Source organism: Heliconius melpomene, chromosome 16 (assembly GCF_056956725.1).
Source record: "Heliconius melpomene rosina isolate 202511_hmr_F chromosome 16, ASM5695672v1, whole genome shotgun sequence".
Taxonomy (NCBI): domain Eukaryota; kingdom Metazoa; phylum Arthropoda; class Insecta; order Lepidoptera; family Nymphalidae; genus Heliconius; species Heliconius melpomene.
Genome location: NC_140404.1, coordinates 1450862 through 1470913, shown reverse-complemented (window position 1 = coordinate 1470913; position 20052 = coordinate 1450862). Strand labels below are relative to the sequence as shown.

Sequence of the window (20052 nt, the reverse complement as noted above, 5' to 3'; positions counted from 1 at the left end):
GTATACGTATACAGAAAAATATAAATATACAAATTATAAGTACCTTTTTTTATTTTTATTTTTTCCATTTTATGTAAATTGTCCAGATTTTAGTAATAAGGGAAAACAAAGAGGGGGTGACTATGCTATGCAGGAATAATGGTAAAATTATATTTTTTAACATTCAATATAATTTTGTTATATACCAAAAAATATATTTTTTTTTATTATCTATTGGTATGTACTTCTATCAGAAAATTTTAATGATATTTACATTTAAATAACTTTCAAATAATAATAATTAATTAGTCTAATATTGATATTAAAATAACGTTTAATATATTTGTAATTAGATTTTTCGTTTATTATTTTTTATATATATTATCTTCCCGCATACAGCAGGGTAGGCAGAGGGAACATAGTGTTAAGACACTCCGTCCCCTACTTTCTGCGTAATTCTGGAGGCATTGCGCGTTGAGTGGCAGAACTCAGCGCCGCGCTTTGCCTCGACACCAGAGTGAAGATATATTTCACTTCCTTGAGTGGGAATCGAAACCACAACCCACTATACAGTTTTTTTTTTATATGTTTATGCCATTTTGATTAAAGTTAGATTTACTACATTTATTTCATTATTTTTCAGTACTAATGTTAAAAAAAGATCAACAGTTTGTTGATCTCATCTCATGAAGTACTAGTTAGAATGAAAAATTATTTTTGTACCGGTAATTAATCTATTGAAAAAGGTTAACTTAGACCTCTAGAATATCCAAAGTGTCATAGACATCTCTTCTGATGGTTACCAATGTTTAGTTATTGATATAATCATAATTATCGTTTCTCACTTTTCACCAGTACAGAAACTACAGATTGCAAAAGCTGTATTTTTTATTAAGCTATAAACATTATTATCTGAATAATTTTAAAGCGTCATAATAATTTAATAACAGCGGTTGTTAAATATGAGAAAATTATTTTTCACTTGGAAAAAGAATAATGAATATTTTAAATTTATTCCTTTGTGGCATGTTTGAAAAGTTTGAACATGAACATGGGAACCTAGAATTAAGGCACTCCGTTCACATTAAACCACGTCCATTCCCCAATGTCCTGCAAATTCTGGAGGCATGGCGCGTTGATTTGCGGAACTCAACGCCGTGATTTGCCTCTTTACACGATAAAGTGAAAATATTAAATATTTCATTTCCTCAAGTAGATATCGAACCCACAACCTAATTGAATTGAATTCTTGATATATGGCGTTTTGAGCGTGCCAAACCCATAATCTATTGCACTTTCATCCGGACGCTTCGGCCCCTACGCCACGACTGACAATTTTTGATTTACATAGGTTATTATTATATTACAAATACATGTATCATTTTTTTACGTAAGTAAATATCGAACTTGCATCCTTATATTCAGTGAAAGATTTCTCATAGCTGAACAAAGGCGTCACATTGACAATAGAGTAATCAAAGCCTGGAATTCCTGCTTTTTTTTATATTTTTCCCTCGTCTGTTTCGAAACCAACCATCGTGTAGACTACATATTCGAATAACACCTCGATGTTAGTATTTTAATGCCTTATAAATATTTGTTATTAAAGGCCAATCATGGCGTTCACTCGCTTGATAACAATGCAAAGCGCGGCGTTGAGTTCCGCCACTCAACACGCAATACATATCGCAGTGATAATGGAATGTATTGATAACTCCTCACGTTCCATTTGCATACACTGCTATATGTTGAATACAGCGTGAAGCTAAAAAAAACATTTGTTTCAGCAGCACTCTTTCTTTAGCAAAGAGATTGATGTATTCATTCCCCAAGTGGGAATCAAACTCACAACCTGGTCCTGGTCCATCACTGACCTCAAATCATATAAAACACGCACGCAGAACTATAATTAAAAACAATAATAAAAATATTATTTTAAAAATCCCAACGAAAAATATTTAAAATGAAATTCATAATTTTATTGTGATACAACGAGGCTTTAAGCTAAAAAGCCAAATAAGTACATAATTCTTTAATCTGAACACAGTTGGTAGAGACCGCGGAAAAATTTGCAATTGTTTATTTTAAAAATGCATTCATTGCACGTTTCGCTGCGACACTTACTTAAATTTATGGTGCAATTCGTTTTGTAGAGGCTGTAAGTCAACTGAGAATGATAAGGGAGTTGGAGATTGATTGATAATATATATATTTAGTTTAAATTTAGAAGATAAGTTAACTTTTAAAACAATAATAATAGAAGTAATTCTATGCTATGTTAGGCAGAGAAAACCTAATGTTAAGATACTACTTATTTTTGAGACTTGATTGATTGGCGGAGATTAACGCCGCGTTTTAACTTGTTATCTGGGTCGGGAATTGATGTGATTACGCAATGTTCATTTCACTGTTCTGACACTAAACAAATTGAGCAAATTTTTAATTTTATATTTTATTTTTCCATATTTTAAATACAAGTTAAACGAACACAGTAAGAATCTATGTTTCAATAAAATTTGTATTTCCGGTCCGCTTGCAATGCTATATTTCAAATAAATACAGTTGCTCTCTATGTACCTACATATATCGATAATTATATCAATATTCTATATTGTATTAATGTTTGCATAAAGAGAATAGGAAACGATAAAATCAAATTTAGTATTATCCTATATCTTATAAAACAAAGTCGCTTTTCGTGTCTGTCTATTGTTTCTAACTCTTCTTCTTCTAAACCACCCAACGGATTTTGTTGCGGTTTTCACCATTAGGTCGAGTATTTTTCGTAAAAGGTTTATATATAGTTTATTATTTGTACATTCTTATGTAAATTAACATAAATACGATAAATGTGTATAAAGTCCTACCCGTTGACACTTTCGCGCATGCGCTGCTCTAATGGTAAGTACTACATGAAAATAATGTACTGGAGTTATTATTAATTATTCATCTTAAAAAGATCTACAAAAAAGTCCGCGACAGCATATTTTTATCTTTTAAGGATAACGTGTAGTGATCATATTTCTGTCTAAAAATAGTAATTTCAATATATTTTTTACTGTGAGGGATATTTTTCCATAATGGTATTAATCCTTATCCTTTAAAATACTTTATTAATTTTCTACGTTAAACGAAGATAAAATTTGCTTTTTACCCTATTTCGAAATTGCGAATAGTTTTAGAGAAAACCGCATTTAATTGTTGACACATCCCGCCGTTGACACAACAGCTGTATCGAGTCAAGTTTCACTTAGTCCTTACTCTCAGCATATAAATAAGTATATTAGTTACGTTGGCCATTTAATGTAGATCAAAACTGTCTTTTACTGTTTTTTCATTTTAATAAGTACTTTAGAAGTTGTTACAATGTCAAAACATCCTTGCTGCGAAACGCGCCCCGCGACGTTTTGCTTGTACAAGCGCGTCATGAGCAGTCATCGGTGGTTCAGTGGTAGAATGCTCGCCTGCCTCGCTGGCAGCCCGGCTTCGATTCCCGGCCAATGCATTCTATTTAATATTCCTCACAGGCAGCCACGTAGTGCTTGCCTTTCATCAGGGACAGAATACCCACTTCAGCATTAACCACAAGCTCGAAAAAACAAAACCCGCCCGCTATAGAGGCATAGCAACAAAGATTTAGATGCGTTTGCACGTATTGGATAATTGGAGTTGAATGTATTATTTCAGCGCGATATATTTGGTTTCATATTTTTTGTTGTAGTTATTAGTAGGTAGGCTTTTGTTTATAATTTTTTCCATTTAAAAATAGTCATTTAACTATCTAAAAATAGTCATTTAAATATATTTTAATAAGTACTTAAAAAGATTAGTAGCACAGATTTAAAATTACGGTACCTACTAAAAATCCTTGCTGTGTAAAACAATTGGAAAATCCTTATTGAAACTACGAAAATGCGGGTTGCATTAGGGTTTAATTAATTTTCACACTATCTTAAGTGCTTTGCAAACATACATTATATGAATAATCCAGTAGTAAAAGCGGGCGAAGCCGCAAGGGGGTCGCTAGTTATAATTATATTATATTCTCCTTGCTATGAATACGTAGAAAAATCAACTTTACGTTGTTGGCACACGGCTGGGTTGGCAGAGGGAACCTAGTGTTCAGACACTCCGTTTCCCATTTTCTATTTAATTCTGGAGGCACTACTTGATGAATAGTAGAACACAACTTTCTCTCGTTACCAGATCGAAGAAAATATTTCATTCTCTCGAATTAAAATCAAACTCACGACCGTCGCGCTTACGGAAGCTGTCCCACAACGCTCGATCAGAAATAGATATATATTTTTTACAATAATTTCTCACAATACTACACAATGAGATACGACACGTTACGTTTATTAAAAATATAAGAGAAAAAAGAAATACAGTGACATAAAAATGATATGTTAAAAGAACGTGCAAATGACGTCTGAAACAATATACTCGTAAAATACCGTTCAGTTAGTCCGTACGTGATCTTGCCGATGAATGTAGGTGGACGATTGAAATAAATCAATGATAATTGTTACAATTGCTTTATAGCTGTAGGCAGCTTTTTGGGTTCCTTGCTTAAAAGCTGGGGAACCTTGTTTAAGCTTTTAAAATATAAATTTTATCTGATTTTCGTTCTTGATAGGAACCTATTGATAATTAATAGTTGCGTACGACTCTAAGGACTGATAGTACGTTCAATTCTCACTCGATGAGATATTAAATATTACCGTTACCTCGCTCTGGTAACAAGTGAATGACGTGGTCTCATTCAACACGCAATGTCTCCGGATTTCGCCGAAAGGTTGAAATCGGAAGTGTCTTAATGGGAACAGAGTCTCTTAACACTAGGTTCTAAGTTCTCTCTGCCTATCCTGAAATTTGTGGGAAACACAGTGAAGCTTCAAATATTTAAATTAAAAGATACACATTACGTTTATATCTAAGTTTTTAAAATATCGCCCTGCAACTTTGTAAATATGTACTAAAATATAAGAAACTGAATTTGAACTGAGTTTATTTTGATCCAGTCAGTTCAATATCAATATCTCGAAAATTGGGCGTAAAGTAAGTAGCAGAGCGTCTTACCACTAGGTTCCCTCTGCTTTCCTATAAGCGGGATACAGCGTAAAGCTAAATAAAAACTAAAAAAAATCTAATACATCACGAACTAAGCTTATTAAAATATTACTACGCAAAAAACATAAAAAGCCTCCTGTAACTTTTAAAACAAATTCATTTTATTCCCACTAAATTGGTTCAATTGTAAACACGGTTTAAATAAATATCTCTTAATTATTCAAATTGTCGTACAACAGAGCTCACACAGCTCCGTGTTTTATTTTTTGTTTTGAATATACTCTAATTACGTAATATTTAGGCACAAACGTTTGTTTTCATAGTTTTTACAATTAAAATGGAATAATCGAACTATACGAAAACTTATTGGCTTCGTGGTTATATTTTATACAATAAATTATTTTTTTATTATTTTTTTATCTTTTTACGAGACCTTTCGACCTGAGATGTAAAGTGTTGAGTGGTGAAAATCAATGCCGTGCTTTAGCTTGTCACCAAAGGTAGGAACGATAAATAATATATTAAATATTTCATGTCCTTGAGTGGGTGGGATTCGAACACATTTGTCTAAATAAAATAATATAAATAACTGTTAAGTACTATAAGGAAACAATACAACAGAATGGTTTCCATCCAAACATCACACTCAGGTGTCTTTGGCCACCTCCCAGATCCTTACAAAGTGATTGTCTTACACACACCAAATACTTTTAAAAGTTTAAAATTTTACAGCTCGTGAATTGCATTGCGAATATATATTAGAAATATGTTTTACATTTATTGTAAGTTAGTTTTTTATTAGACTAGTTTTCGCGAATTTTAAGACGTAAAATAAATAAAAAATAAGTCCAGTCGTATAGCATGGGCTCAAAGTGTGATTGTAATCGCGACTGTTTTTGGATTCAATCTCCACTTGAGGAAATGATTTTTTTATTTATTTTTATTTCTTCGTTCTGGTGTCAGAGGCAAAAGCGCGGCGTTGAGTTCACCATTTAACACGAAATGTCACCAGAATTCGGCAGACAGTGGAGAATGGAGTGTCTTAACACTAGGTTCCCTCTGCCTACCCTGCTGTGTGCGGGATACAGCATGAAGTTGATTTAATTTATACATTCTAAATATTAATGTATTTAAACAATCATATGAAATATTTATTTGAATATTAATTATCATTACAGCGCAGCGCTCTGGTTACGAGGCAAAGGCCTCGAAAATTCGGCGGAAAGTGAAGAACGTTTCTTAGCATTAAGTTAGTGAGAACGGAGTGTTTTAGCACTAGGTTCCCAGGTACTCTGCATCTACTTTGCTATGATCAGGATAAAAAATAGATTTTAACGAAATGCATTCACCAACAGGGGTCTTTGGCCACCTCCCAGATCCTTACAAAGTGATTGTCTTACACACACCAAATACTTTTAAAAGTTTAAAATTTTACAGCTCGTGAATTGCATTGCGAATATATATTAGAAATATGTTTTACATTTATTGTAAGTTAGTTTTTTATTAGACTAGTTTTCGCGAATTTTAAGACGTAAAATAAATAAAAAATAAGTCCAGTCGTATAGCATGGGCTCAAAGTGTGATTGTAATCGCGACTGTTTTTGGATTCAATCTCCACTTGAGGAAATGATTTTTTTATTTATTTTTATTTCTTCGTTCTGGTGTCAGAGGCAAAAGCGCGGCGTTGAGTTCACCATTTAACACGAAATGTCACCAGAATTCGGCAGACAGTGGAGAATGGAGTGTCTTAACACTAGGTTCCCTCTGCCTACCCTGCTGTGTGCGGGATACAGCATGAAGTTGATTTAATTTATACATTCTAAATATTAATGTATTTAAACAATCATATGAAATATTTATTTGAATATTAATTATCATTACAGCGCAGCGCTCTGGTTACGAGGCAAAGGCCTCGAAAATTCGGCGGAAAGTGAAGAACGTTTCTTAGCATTAAGTTAGTGAGAACGGAGTGTTTTAGCACTAGGTTCCCAGGTACTCTGCATCTACTTTGCTATGATCAGGATAAAAAATAGATTTTAACGAAATGCATTCACCAACAGGGGTTGGTTAAAAAAAATATTTCTCCATCGTAAAAGACGTACATACAAAGCGCTATCCGCAAATAAAATGTCAAATGCAGAGTTTTCTATCTAAGAGCCAACTTGACCTGAGAAGCGCCGGTTTTGGTTGGGATTCTACCACAAGGATTTATACTTAATTCATGATGATTTTGATTATAAACTAGTAGATTTTCTTCCGAAATTTAAGTTATTTTTTATATTTTAGCAGAATAGAGAATGAATGACCTGGGGACCTACTGTTAAAAACTTCATTTCCAACGTACTACCCAATTTTCGATATATTATGTGTTGATTAGTGGAACTTAACGCTGCGTTTTGTCTTGTTACTAGAGCAAAGAAATAAAAATAATTCTCTCCCTCGAGTGAGCATCGATGATCGGTTAAACACGGCTTTTTTGTAATTTTCTGGCCAAGTCTAAACATTTTGTCTTTAGTGGGACCTAACATTGTTATTTGACTAACTAGACAGAGAGAAACATTGACTTTATGTTTTGCTCTTAAGTTTCGCTCCTCAATTAAATCCTCGTTTGAAACAAAATCGATGGTAATTTATTTATAAATATGGTTTTTAATAGTAATCTAGTAGATATTGAACCCGTAACTACCGCACTTACATTTGAACAGCAATCTCACTGTACCATGATGGCCTTTGCAAATATAACACATATCTAAAATGTATATACCAAAAAATCCTCTAAAACTACAAATTTTGGTCAAAATATTCATGATATTCTAACGAACAATATATTTGTTTACAATACACGAACAAACACTTGTAATTAACTAAAACCAATCAACATTTACGCTTTGGACAACAAAGCCACTGAACTAAATATTTCCCTTGACAGATAGCTACTTCATTTACTGCACTATGAATATAAATCAGAATAAATAATAAAAAAATCAAGATTAATTGGATGCAGTTGCAATGCATAAAATTTTTTTTTCAGGTTCCCGCTTTTGTACGGACGTAGGCAGAATTTATTATAACGACACTCCGTTCTCCATTCCTACCTATATGAGCAGGGTGAACATAAGTTATTGTCTAAAGTAGGCATCGAACCTATTACATCGCTTTTATAAATATATTTCATACTTTATGATTTAGTATAATGTTTTTGATATGTTGACAGATTCATCGCAATACAATCTATTCTTGAAAATTGTCTTTTCATATACATTGATATATTATTTAACTATATACATAGTTTTATAAGTGCAATTATGTCATTGTTGCACCAAATTAGCGATATACCTGTTGTTTGTGGAACTATAAACTTTTTAGCATTTTCAGGAAATGATCTATTTCTTGCGTAGAATTTCAATTTGAAACCGTATTATGATATATCAAATATTTTAGAGCCCAGGATAACATGACGTGATGGGATGTGAGTTTGATTTCCATGCGTTGAAATTGAATATTTAATATTTTAGCTCTAGTGTCCAGGAAAAGCTCCTCGAAAGTAAAAAAAATATGCTATCATCAGCTACAGCTGAAGAATCCCAACACAATTTAAAAGAATCCTTTAAAATTAAAACATTATAGATATCTTATGAAAGTAATTAAGAGAAAAGCCTTTCGTTTTATTACTGTAGAATACTTCGCGTTCATTCACTAACCTTTATATGGTAAGTTCTTAGTGAATCTTTTTCATTTCTTTCAAAGAAACTACTCCTTGCTTTTCTGAACTATTAATTATGGTACATTTTTTATGTCTTTGGGACTTAATATTTAATTTTTATAAGGCTTCTTCGTAAAATAGCTTATTAACTATATTAATTTTTAAATTTTTGTAATTAATAATAGTGTAGTCGATGACTGATTACATTTATTGGTTGTAGATTCGATCCTCAGTCGGGTTTTATTTTATTTTGACGGCGGCGTTGAGTTCTGCCACTCAACACGCAAAGCCACCGGAATTCTGTGAAATATAGAGAACGTAAGTCTCTTAACACTAGGTTCCCAGGTTCCCTCTGTCTACCCTGCCAGAGGTATGCGGGATACAGCATGAAGCTCTAAAAATATACTATCTTCACATAGTAAAATCTCTTAAAGAATATAATAAAGATAGAGCGAGTAATGTAGCGACTTTAATAACGTGAATCTTCGAGCTTCGTTTGATCCAAGAATAGAATAAGTATAAAAGGTCATCTTAGAACGAATATGCAAACGGATTCAATGCAAGAATGAAATAGACTGAAGTAAGGTATTTTCCTAAATTCCTTCGGTACCTAAATCCAGGATAGGGTACGAGACAAAACAGATTTATTTCGATCAAATTCTACAATTTTGCTGAACTGTTTCAAAATTGTATTCTTTATTGCGTTTCTCAATGTCGAATTTCTAAAACTCATACAGTTTGGGAATAAATTTTGACGTTGAGATCGAGATCTTTTTTTATAATATTTTTTTTTACATTTTGTGGGTAGATTTAAAAAAATCTTGTTATTTTTTTCTGTATTTTCTACAAATTTTGATAGATGGCACTCACATTACAATTTATTATCACAACTCGTTCTAAGTCAAGTATTTTCGTAACATCCATTCTAATGCCGCAGCCATTTCTTAACTAGCTCAGACATATATCCCCGCTACACTCATATTTTTCATGTCAACAATGTTTAAAATAATATTTATATTATACTAAACCATATTTGCACTTTCTTACACTATTACTTAGAGGGGGGTTCTAGTGGTAAAACACTTATTTCACTACTTTTCGTGACACAGAGAGTTGAGTTGAGTTGGTGTATGAGATCTGTCTCAATTAACGGTTGAATGGGTGTAAAATTTTGTGAGCACGAAGACTGCGGAGAATTGCCTAAAAAATAGTCATTATGCTCAACGTTTTGTTGCGACACATTAGCCAGTTGGAAAATGTGTGCTTCATTCGATTCTGTCAAAGGTACTTGTGGCAAATGACGTTCAGGGTTCGTCACGTGATTCTGCCAAAGGCACAGGTTCTGGTACATTATTAGCTGATTGGGAAATTTGTATTGCGCATGTAAAAGTACACGCATACTCTTATAAGATGCACAACTGATTACTCATACACATTATAGCCAAATCGTAAAGAAGCGAAGTTTATTGCCATCTCTTGGCGACAACCGCCATTACTCTGGCCGCATGTTTTAGGCATTGCCTTTGAATACTTCATAGTTTACTCCGATTTTACGAAATAATTGCATTTTGGTGTCAATAACACTTTTAAAATGGTAAAAATATTCAACGTTAAAAATCGTAAAAATCTTAAAACTTACGTAATGTTTCTATGTTTTCCTTCGAATTTTTTTTTTCGCACAGCACTTCCTTACATAGCTGGGATAAACCGCGCATTGTAAACAACTTCACGAATATTTGGGAAGCGTACTCTTATCGGCTGTGTACTTATAGACCAGGTTACCCTAGATAACCTACGACATTAATTTTGTACATCACACGTATTTAAAGAAGACTAAAAACTAAAACAGATACGAGTTAAAGTAGTAAGATTGTGTTATTATACATACAGCAGAGTTTACAGGGAATTGTGTGTTGAGTGGCGTAACTTAACACCACGCTTGGCTTCGTTACCATAGCGAGAAAATGAAAGTATTGAATATTTCATTTCCTCGAGTGGGAATCGAACGGACCTATCGGGTTTACAGTCTCACGCTTGAGTTTCTTCGTCACGATTGGCCTCTTTCAGTTTATGTAACATAAAAATACCACATAGCCTTAATAAAATATTTGTATATGTGTTATTGTCATAAAGATAAATACCTTGACAAACATCTAGTCGAGTCTAATAAGAAAACATTGCTTAAAAAATATTACTTTTATGTTTTGGTACTTCAATGAGAAATCATTTTGTATACGCTATAATTGTGAGTTCCTAATTATTTTAGATTCACACTGAACAAGCTTATAGAATGGTAGACCGAGGGAACTTAGAGTTAAGACACTCCGTTCTTGTCGTTCCCCAATGTTTCATTTCCCATAAATTCAGTAGGAATTGAACCCACAACCATTTCAGTCAGACGATGTGCCGCCGGTTTCATATAGTATGAAAAACTATAAATATTTCACTATATTTCAGTGCACTAACAATATTTGTTCTACGTAGATTTATTAGTGGATCACTAAGTCAATGTTAACAAAAAATTTACGACTCAACATAACAATTTTATTGACACAATTTTGCCGGCAGTAAACAATGTGCGATTTAAAAGTTACCAGGGTTTTAGTAAAAGTTATTTTATTACTCTATTACAAGATTTTTTTTTTTATGTATACAAAAATATGACTATAAAAAAATTAAAAGAAACTAAAAAATGAGACGACGATCCTAAAGGAATTTCTTTTCATTTTCTCGCTCTGGTGTCGAGGCAAAGCGCGGTGTTGAGTTACGCCACTCAGCACTCCAGAGTTCGTAGGAAAGTGAGAAGGTGGGGTTAAGATAAGGTTCCCTTTGCCTAACCTGCTATGAGGTGTGTGTGCAGTGTGCAGCTGAAAAATATATTATAAACTCTTAAACAACAATGCTATATGATATTACAGTACGAGTTTTCTTTCAACGCGGCAGTAGAAAGGTTTTTGCTGAGTAAGAACACTTTCATATTCGGTAACGTAAAGACGCTAGCGGGGCGTTAACGCTGAAATATCGTATGCAAACGGTTTTTCACAAAAAATACTGTAATGATTATACTATATTTTACTATTTTTAGATATATTACATAAGTTGAACTGTAAGAGTGGTGGTTTTAGATTTGATTCCCATTCTGGTTTGTAAATTATGAGCATTTTCTTACTCTGTCTCATTCAATTCACAGTATAACGAACTCCAGCGGAAGTGGAGATCGGTAAGTGGTCTCTTTTCTCTCTTTCTGGCCTCGCGACGTGCGAAATACCGCCCTCTCCAGAAATTTTATCAAACCCAGAAAAAAATCTAAAATATTATTACATGAATAAGTCTGTTCAAAGCCAGTCTTTTCAAAGTCCAAGACTATCCTGGAAAATACACATACCCTCGAGTGAAAATCGAACCTAGAACTACCATGTTAATATTATTCAATGTGAGGCTTAATTTAGTAGTAAAACATAAATTATACAAGTAACGTAATTCCCATATAAAATGACATAGAGTATCTCTATCGAGTACAATACATATGTTATTTGTTGAAACTGTTCACACGCTATGACTTATTGTTCCGGGCTTATTGTCGTGAGTTATTCGTAGGGAACACAATTACTTAGGAATTCACACCAATATACATTTGATATTTTGTGATACTATTTCCTTTATTGATGTTATTTCTTGTTATTATATGACTAGCGGTGTGCGGTGTTAAACGCTGAAATTTGTTATACAGAGTCCTCGGGCAGTATAGAGGAGCACTAGGAGAGGATATTCTGAAATTCCAACGGGACTGGGAAAAACAAGATTTTACAATTGACGTCACACAGTCTATGCTAATGAAGATGTGGACGAAAATAAGTTTTATATATTTTCAAGTTCAGCAGGTGAAATCTTGTTGTTTTGATATTTTTTTCTTTACTTTGTGTTAATCTATGAAGATATTTAGTGTGTATTTTTCTTTCAGCTTCTCCTTTTATCCTTTATATAGGAATTAAAGCAAACAAAAACCTAGTATTAACACACTTTGATCTTCCCTTTCCGCTCAATTTCCAAATACGAAAAATTTACTTAAAATTTGAGGCCGTCCTGGCGCAGCGGCACAAGGTTGTGACTGTAACGCGACGGTTGTGGGTTCGATGCCCACTCGAGGAAGCGAAATATTTATTAACGTTTATATTTCCATTTCTTCGCTCTGGTGTTAAGGTAAAGCGTGACGTTAAGTTCTGCCACTCAACACGCAAAACCTCCAGAATTCGGCAGAAAGTGGGGAACGGAGTGTCTTAACACTAGGTTCCTTCTGCCTATCCTGCTGTGTGCGGGATACAGCGTGAAGCTGATTTTTTTTTTTACTTAAAATTTCCAAATTAGATTACTTACAACAAACACTTTGAACAAGCATAACTACAAAACTACAATCCAAAAACCACCACACACCACCACAGCGTCACACAATCTAATTTCCGTCTATTCTCGGTTGGTACAAAAGTACAGTGTTCTATTCACATTCAGGGCAACAATACCGTGGGCAGGATTAACAATGGCGACCGCGCAATCAACGCGCCTCTAAAGCTAAAACCTGCTGACGTATTTGTCTTTGAACATGCACTAACTGAATTCTAAAGCACAAAGGAAATTACAGTTTTTATAGGCATTTTAATTTTGAATAGGTTTAAATTGTTACGTTTTTTTTAGTTTGTTGTATAGTGTTTGTTTTAAGGTTTATAAAAGAGGATATAGTGACAAAACACTTCAAGATTTAGGGTCGTATTTTTTTTTCACGCTGTATCCCCCATAATAGCAGGTTAGGCAGCGGAAACTTAGTATTAAAACTCTCCTTTAAGAGCCAGAGAGAGACATTACGTGAATTCGATCCTTCAACTACCAAATTTATTAGAAATTATTTCTATTCTACTTTAATGGCGTTGAACCATTGAATTTCAGTATGTTAATTTATTAAAAACGCTAACTGCAGTACATTTTATTTATTACCCAAAACGCTAAGATATGAAGATGTATTTTGGCACGTATGGCCCATACAAATGTATATGTAACAGTTCTTGCGCCAAACATTAAATACGAATATAATGTTGTATGAACTAGCATAACTATTTAATTGATTTATGAGTACAGTAGGAGGTTAGTCACGAACTTGACGACCCTTTTCGTTATATTAAGATTTAGATGGAATTTTGCTTCCTTATAATATATGGTTTGAAAATAAAGAATAATGAGAGTATGAAGTGAGGAAATAGTGTTTTTTTGCTTTATTTCAGTGACCTAATTTCAGCAGCAGTGGAGCAATCTTTGATTTTCACGTACCATCGATTTGCACTTGGTGCAATCATTATATTTAAATTGTCTTCATTTCTTAGGCCCGGTAACATATGGAACGTCGTTAGGTATGCCACTGAAGTCATGAGCCACATTTACATGTGTGACAGGGAACCGTCAGCACTGGTCGTTTGGCCGCACACTGTGTGCATAGCTGGTGTTATACCTGTCGAAGTGAGGTGTGTGGTGGCATAAAAATAATAAAAAAAATGGAATGCTGTGAAGAAGCAATCTCTTCGTTAGCTATCCTGACTCAGTTTAGCTGAACGAAACCACAATGAAGAGATACATGGAATGGAAGGTACTAGCGATGATATCACAGTGAGAATGAAGAACGTATTCAGGTAATTTGCGCAAGTGGAGAGAATGACTGACAAAATAATGAAAAAAAAAGGAAAACATGAAAAAAAACTTATAAAGCAAGAATGACTGGTTAGTGAGGCAAAGAGAGACATAGGTTGATTTTGGAATAAAACATTCAAGGACCACATGCAAGGATGCATGCAGGATGAGATTGATGATAGTGGACGAGACAAACGAGGTACGTAGGGTCCGTGGCATTAGCATTCCTTATTTCTCATGGATACACTGCGAAGATAAAAAAGAAACAATAAAAAAAGAATGCGCCAGAACATCTTATTTTTGCTAACTAAAACTACCATAACAGTGTATAATTAAATCATATTCTACATTTTTTGTTCCTTTTGTAGCTTGTTTTAAACATGTGAGGTATTTCATACGAATATGAGGTCAGGGAGTCGAGTGATGAAGTAAAGTGTAATTAAAACAGTTCCTGTGAGATTTTCTGTTCTGCCTACTGTAGTGCTGGCAGCTAGTCATATTATGAACCTTACCTTATTATATGGAGTAGGGATAATAGTTGTTTGTTTTTATGTAAATCTGGTTTTCTTTATATTTTTGGATTATTTTGTTATGTTTTACGGGTGGATATTATTTCGATTGAAATTAGGGCTAAAAATTATTACTTTGCTTATGTTTTCCATCATTTCTCATTTATAAAAATATCACACTTAAATTTTCAGAATTTAAATTATATTTTCAAAAACTTCAATATTTAACAGCTTGTATTTTATTACTTATTTATCAAATAAGGTAAAAACACTAGAGATATCATCTTGTTTTGAATACGCAAAATTATTATATTTCACTTGCCCTCATCATTTTCGGTGGCTTAAGAACTGTTGACATATTTACAAAATACTTTTAATTAGGCCCCTTTGTTAGAAGTGTCCTTCTTTTACGCCTCTTGCCTGACCTTATTTTAGGAGCGCGAAATAAATAAAAGGAACTTCTCACTTTTATCCGTGATACTTGTTTACGATTTTGCTTATGAAGCACTGTGTAGACTGTTTTTTGTTTACCTATTTTTTTTACTTTGGAGATTGAAGATATAACAATTTCGTTTGTGTGGCAATTAGGTTTTTTATTTGTATTTTTTTTTAGTAAACCTGAGAATCTAGTGTTTAAGACTTGGAACGGTGGAACTCAACGCCGTACTTTGTCTGGTTGTGCCAGAGTGAGGAAATAAAAAAAAAAACATCTCATCGAGTGAGAGAAAATGCGAAACATTGTGAGCTTGATTCAGACTAAAAGACAACACAAGGGCAGCGTAGTGTCTTAACACTAGTTTTTCTCTGCCTTTTCCGCTGCATACGTGATAGAAGCATGAACCTAAAAAAAACTGAAGCTCTCCACAAAACACGCACAAAACGACGTGAAACACATATTTTTACAGGTGTCAAAAACTAGGAGAGCGTGAACGCGGTTTTACCACATTGTTTTGCAGGGAAATATTTTTTTTATCCACTTGTCAGTTGTCGCGAGCCCGCCTCTGCCATTTCAATGGTGTTTGCGAAAACAGCAGCCCTAGTTGTTTTTTAGTTTCATATTGACGTTAGCGTTTGATTGCGTGGTATGTAGTCGGTTAGTGCGGTAGTTCTGATGTTGAAGTTAATTTTTGTATACTTTTCTTGTATGTTTTAGTTTATATTTTTAGGTAGCTTCACCCTAGAGGACCTGATACCCTAATGTTAAGGTAATTTTGTTGCCCACTTTCCATAGAATTCTGGAGTGATTGTGTATTAAGTAGTGGGATTCAACTTTTACCCTCGTTACCAGAGCGAGTAAATCAAAATATCAAATATTTATTCCTGCAGTGAGAATCAAACCTAAACCTTTCTCGTTCACAGTCGCACGCTTGTGCCCTGTGCCTTAGATAGCCTTAGATTTTTTTATAAAAACAATAAGCCCGGTTTTTTTACATGAAGTGCGAAGGGCTGTGTTCATCTACTAACACTTAATTATTGTGTAAGGTTAGAAATACAGTGAATAAAATCTATTGGAAAATTGGAGAAAATATTATAATTAAAGTATTTAATAACTCAGAAGTAATGCTTAATGATCAGTAGAACAGAGACAGAAAGTAGTACAAAGTTCAAAAAAAGTGTAATTTTAATTTTAAGTTTTCCGTTTAATGTGTGAAAATGTATGTGTATATATATATATATATATATATATATATATATATATATATATATATATATATATATATATTAAATATACATAGTTATGTTATCCTTTGACAAGATAAATACATGATTTTTAATTAGAATTGGGACGTTTCTTGTCTATACGATGTAATATTCTGTGATTACGAGAAGGTTTCGCAATATGGACTTATGAGTAAGTAATTTGCTTTAGCTTAGTGCAAAGTAGATGAATTAATCTCGTATTAATATTTAATTTTTTCATTTCTTCGCTCTGGTAATGAAGCATAGCGCGTGAGTTCCGCCATTCAAGTTGCAACGGGTTCATAATTCGGTGGAAAGTGGGAGACGGCAAATGCAGAGGAAAACTGGGAACATTGTGTTAAAACACTCCACTCCTGTTCTCCAGTATCCCCGGAATTCTGCAAAAGTTACGTTTTGAGTGGCAGAACTCAACGCCGCGCTTTACCTTGACACGAGAGCGAAGACCGAAAATATTAAATATAATTTCTTCGACTGGGAATCGAACACACAACCCGTCACGTTTACACACAGGCCGTTATCCCTGCGCCATGAAAGCTTCAATATACATATATCAATTACATGAAACTAGTAATATTAACAAAATTGAATCTCAGAAGCCAAGATATATTGAAAACATCTCGAGCAAACCGCTTGGATAATTAAACTTATATATAATCAACTATCTAACAAGATGTAAGGACTTCCATACTCTGTAAGTTAAAGGTTGATAAGCTACAGATATCGGATACCTATTTCATAGTTTGGCCTAATTTTGAAACGTGAGAGTTGAATGAAATTGTAGAGCAGGTATAGGTAATGTAAGGTTTGATCTGTAAACGCGGCGGTTCTGGGTTCGATTCTTACGTGTGAATTTATTAATTTCGTTTGTACTGGTACCTAGACAAAGCGTAGCGTTTAGTTCCGCATATCAACACAATGTCTCAAAAAATTGACGGAAAGTAAGGATCAGAGTTTGTTTAGGAATATATTTATTTATATACTTCTACATTAAAAACTTACCGTCAATATTTTTTCTTTCGAAATCTATCATGAATTGTGTTATCCCAGCAGGCCTGTAACAAAAGTAGGTAAAGATTAATAAATAAATACATTTGTATTATAGAATAACTTAAAGTTAATTAAAAATGAAAATAAACCAATCCCCTGAGTAGGAATCGAATCCGCAACAGACAGACGCTGTACCGTTCCTTATTTGTAATATAAAATATAAAATAACCAAATTATTTTAATATACTTTCAAAAATACCACGAAACAAGTCGGTAGTAATATTTTCACAGTAAAAATTATAGATGCGTCCGCTGGCGTAACAGAGGAAACTGCGAAAGCCGCATAATTGTAGTTTACGTTGCGATACGAATAAAATACATTCTGATAAATTGCTAAAGGTAACTTTAAAAATATTTTGGAATTGGTAAAATTAACTTATGCTTGGAGATCTATTGCTTGTAGAGTATGATAGTGGGTTCAATTCTGTTTCTTGTTAATATTTTTAAGTTTTTATGAGTATGTATTGGGATAAGGCAAATTGAGAGTAGTATTAAAACATTTAGTTCTATGAAGATGCTATTAAAATTTTCTTTTCTATGTATTGCCTGTGTTTCTCTAAGCTAAACAATGAAACCTTTTTATTAAGGGACTTCAAATTACTTGTGCTTTCACGACGTTATAGCGCTTCACGCTGTATCCCGCACGTAAGAACCTAGTATTACCACTCCTTTGCCATTAAAATACTTCCGTTTCCCACTTTCCGCCAAATTCTAGCAGTATAGCGTGTTGGCAGATCTCAACGCCGCATTTTACCTTGTTACCAGAGTAAGAAATGAAAAACCTTAAATACTTAATTTCCTCGAGTGGGATTCGAACCCACAATCTATCTCGTTTAACTCCCGTTTGAGCTGCGCCTGGCCTGGCCTGGCCTCTGTATAATAAACATAAATAATATAATAAATCTTCTAAATAACATGTCGTTTTCTCGAAAGCTACACAAACAATACGTAAAGCGTGCGTAGCAAAAGTATACGTTTTAATCTCGTTGTTAATTACATACATACATTTATGAATTCTCCTTCCTGTTTGAAATTGTTCCTTTTGCTTTATAAGGGAATTCGTTCATATTATGATGCTAATACAATTCGATAAGTTTTTTTACCTTTTTGGTAGGCAAAGGGACCTTAGGAACCTAATGTTAACAAACTCCGTTCTGATTAAGACACTTCGGCTTACCCATTTCTGCTAATTCTGGAGGTGTATCTCAACACCGTGATTCACCTCGTTACCAGAGCGACGAAAGAAAAATATTAAAACTGTAATTCTTTAAGTGGGAATCAAACTCACGATCTGTTGCGTTTACTGTCGCACGTTTGTGCCTTTTCTTCTTAATACGAATAAAATCCAAACAATAAAATTTTTCAACATTTTATAATATTGATTATTTTCAAAAAATATATTTATTCCATCACCATTCACAATATGAACGGGTACGAGACGAGGCGGGACGGGTTGAGACGAGTTGAGTACTTGTTAATCTTAAGCAATCCGTCAAGCGGAAAGCTTACCGTGATCAACAGCTGTGCTTTTACTTACGTTAATAAGATGTATTTTGGGAATTAAATACGACCGAATATTGTATTGTTCGCTTTGGGAACCTGTTTTTGTATTTAATTTTCAGTTGAAAGTGAATGATATTTTGATTAATTTTAGTGTATTTTGTTGAGTGAATGATTGTTAATTTAGAAGTAATGTTTTAATCATCTTCGTTTAATTTTCATTTATTCGCTCTGATAAAAGTTCGGGGTTAAATTCCGCCACTCAACACGTAATGCCTTAAGAATTCGGCGGAAAGTAGGTGATGTATTGTCATAACACCGGGTTTCGTCTGCCTACGATGTTATATGCGTGATACAGCGTGAAAAAAATTATTTAAATAAAAACCAGCTTCACTTCGCACACAACAGGGTAGGCAGAGGGAACCTAGTCTTAAGACACTCCGTTCTGCACTTCCGGCCGAATCCTGGAGCCATTTCGTGCTAGGTGGCAGAACTCAACGCCGCACTTTGTCTCGACACCAGTGCAATATTTCACTTCCTCAAGTGGGGATCGAACCCACAACCGTCGCGTTACAGTCCCATCCTTGTGCCGCTGCGCCAAGGCGGCCTCAAGATATATATTATAAATCAAATAATAAATATTACACGAAAACAAATTAATAAGAACTAATTATTTATCTAAACTTATTCTAAGAGTATGATTGCCGTCTGCACTTTGTAGCTGAGTGATCGATCGGTAAGACCAAGAAAGGTGATTGATTGTATACTTCTGTCAGAGAAGTGAAGGACGTTTGTTTTATTTTACACATGAATAATATGTGTTTGTTTTTATTGTGTTATTTAGTAAAAAGCGAACAAAAGTGAATCGAA

At 33.8% G+C, this 20052-nt stretch overlaps 1 protein-coding gene across 3 annotated transcripts in view; it reads right to left on the bottom strand.

Moving 5' to 3' along the window:
* The window catches only part of Con (leucine rich repeat protein connectin), a 232542-nt gene that overhangs the window by 106768 nt on the left and 105722 nt on the right, over positions 1–20052 (bottom strand). The window contains exon 1 of one of the 3 annotated variants that reach the window (XM_085199295.1): positions 17635–17687. The exons of the other annotated variants lie outside the window; for them this stretch is intronic. The gene's annotated coding sequence lies outside the window, so the exon portion shown is untranslated. Of the gene's footprint in view, positions 1–17634; positions 17688–20052 lie in introns of those variants that run through there. 3 annotated transcript variants of the gene reach the window in all.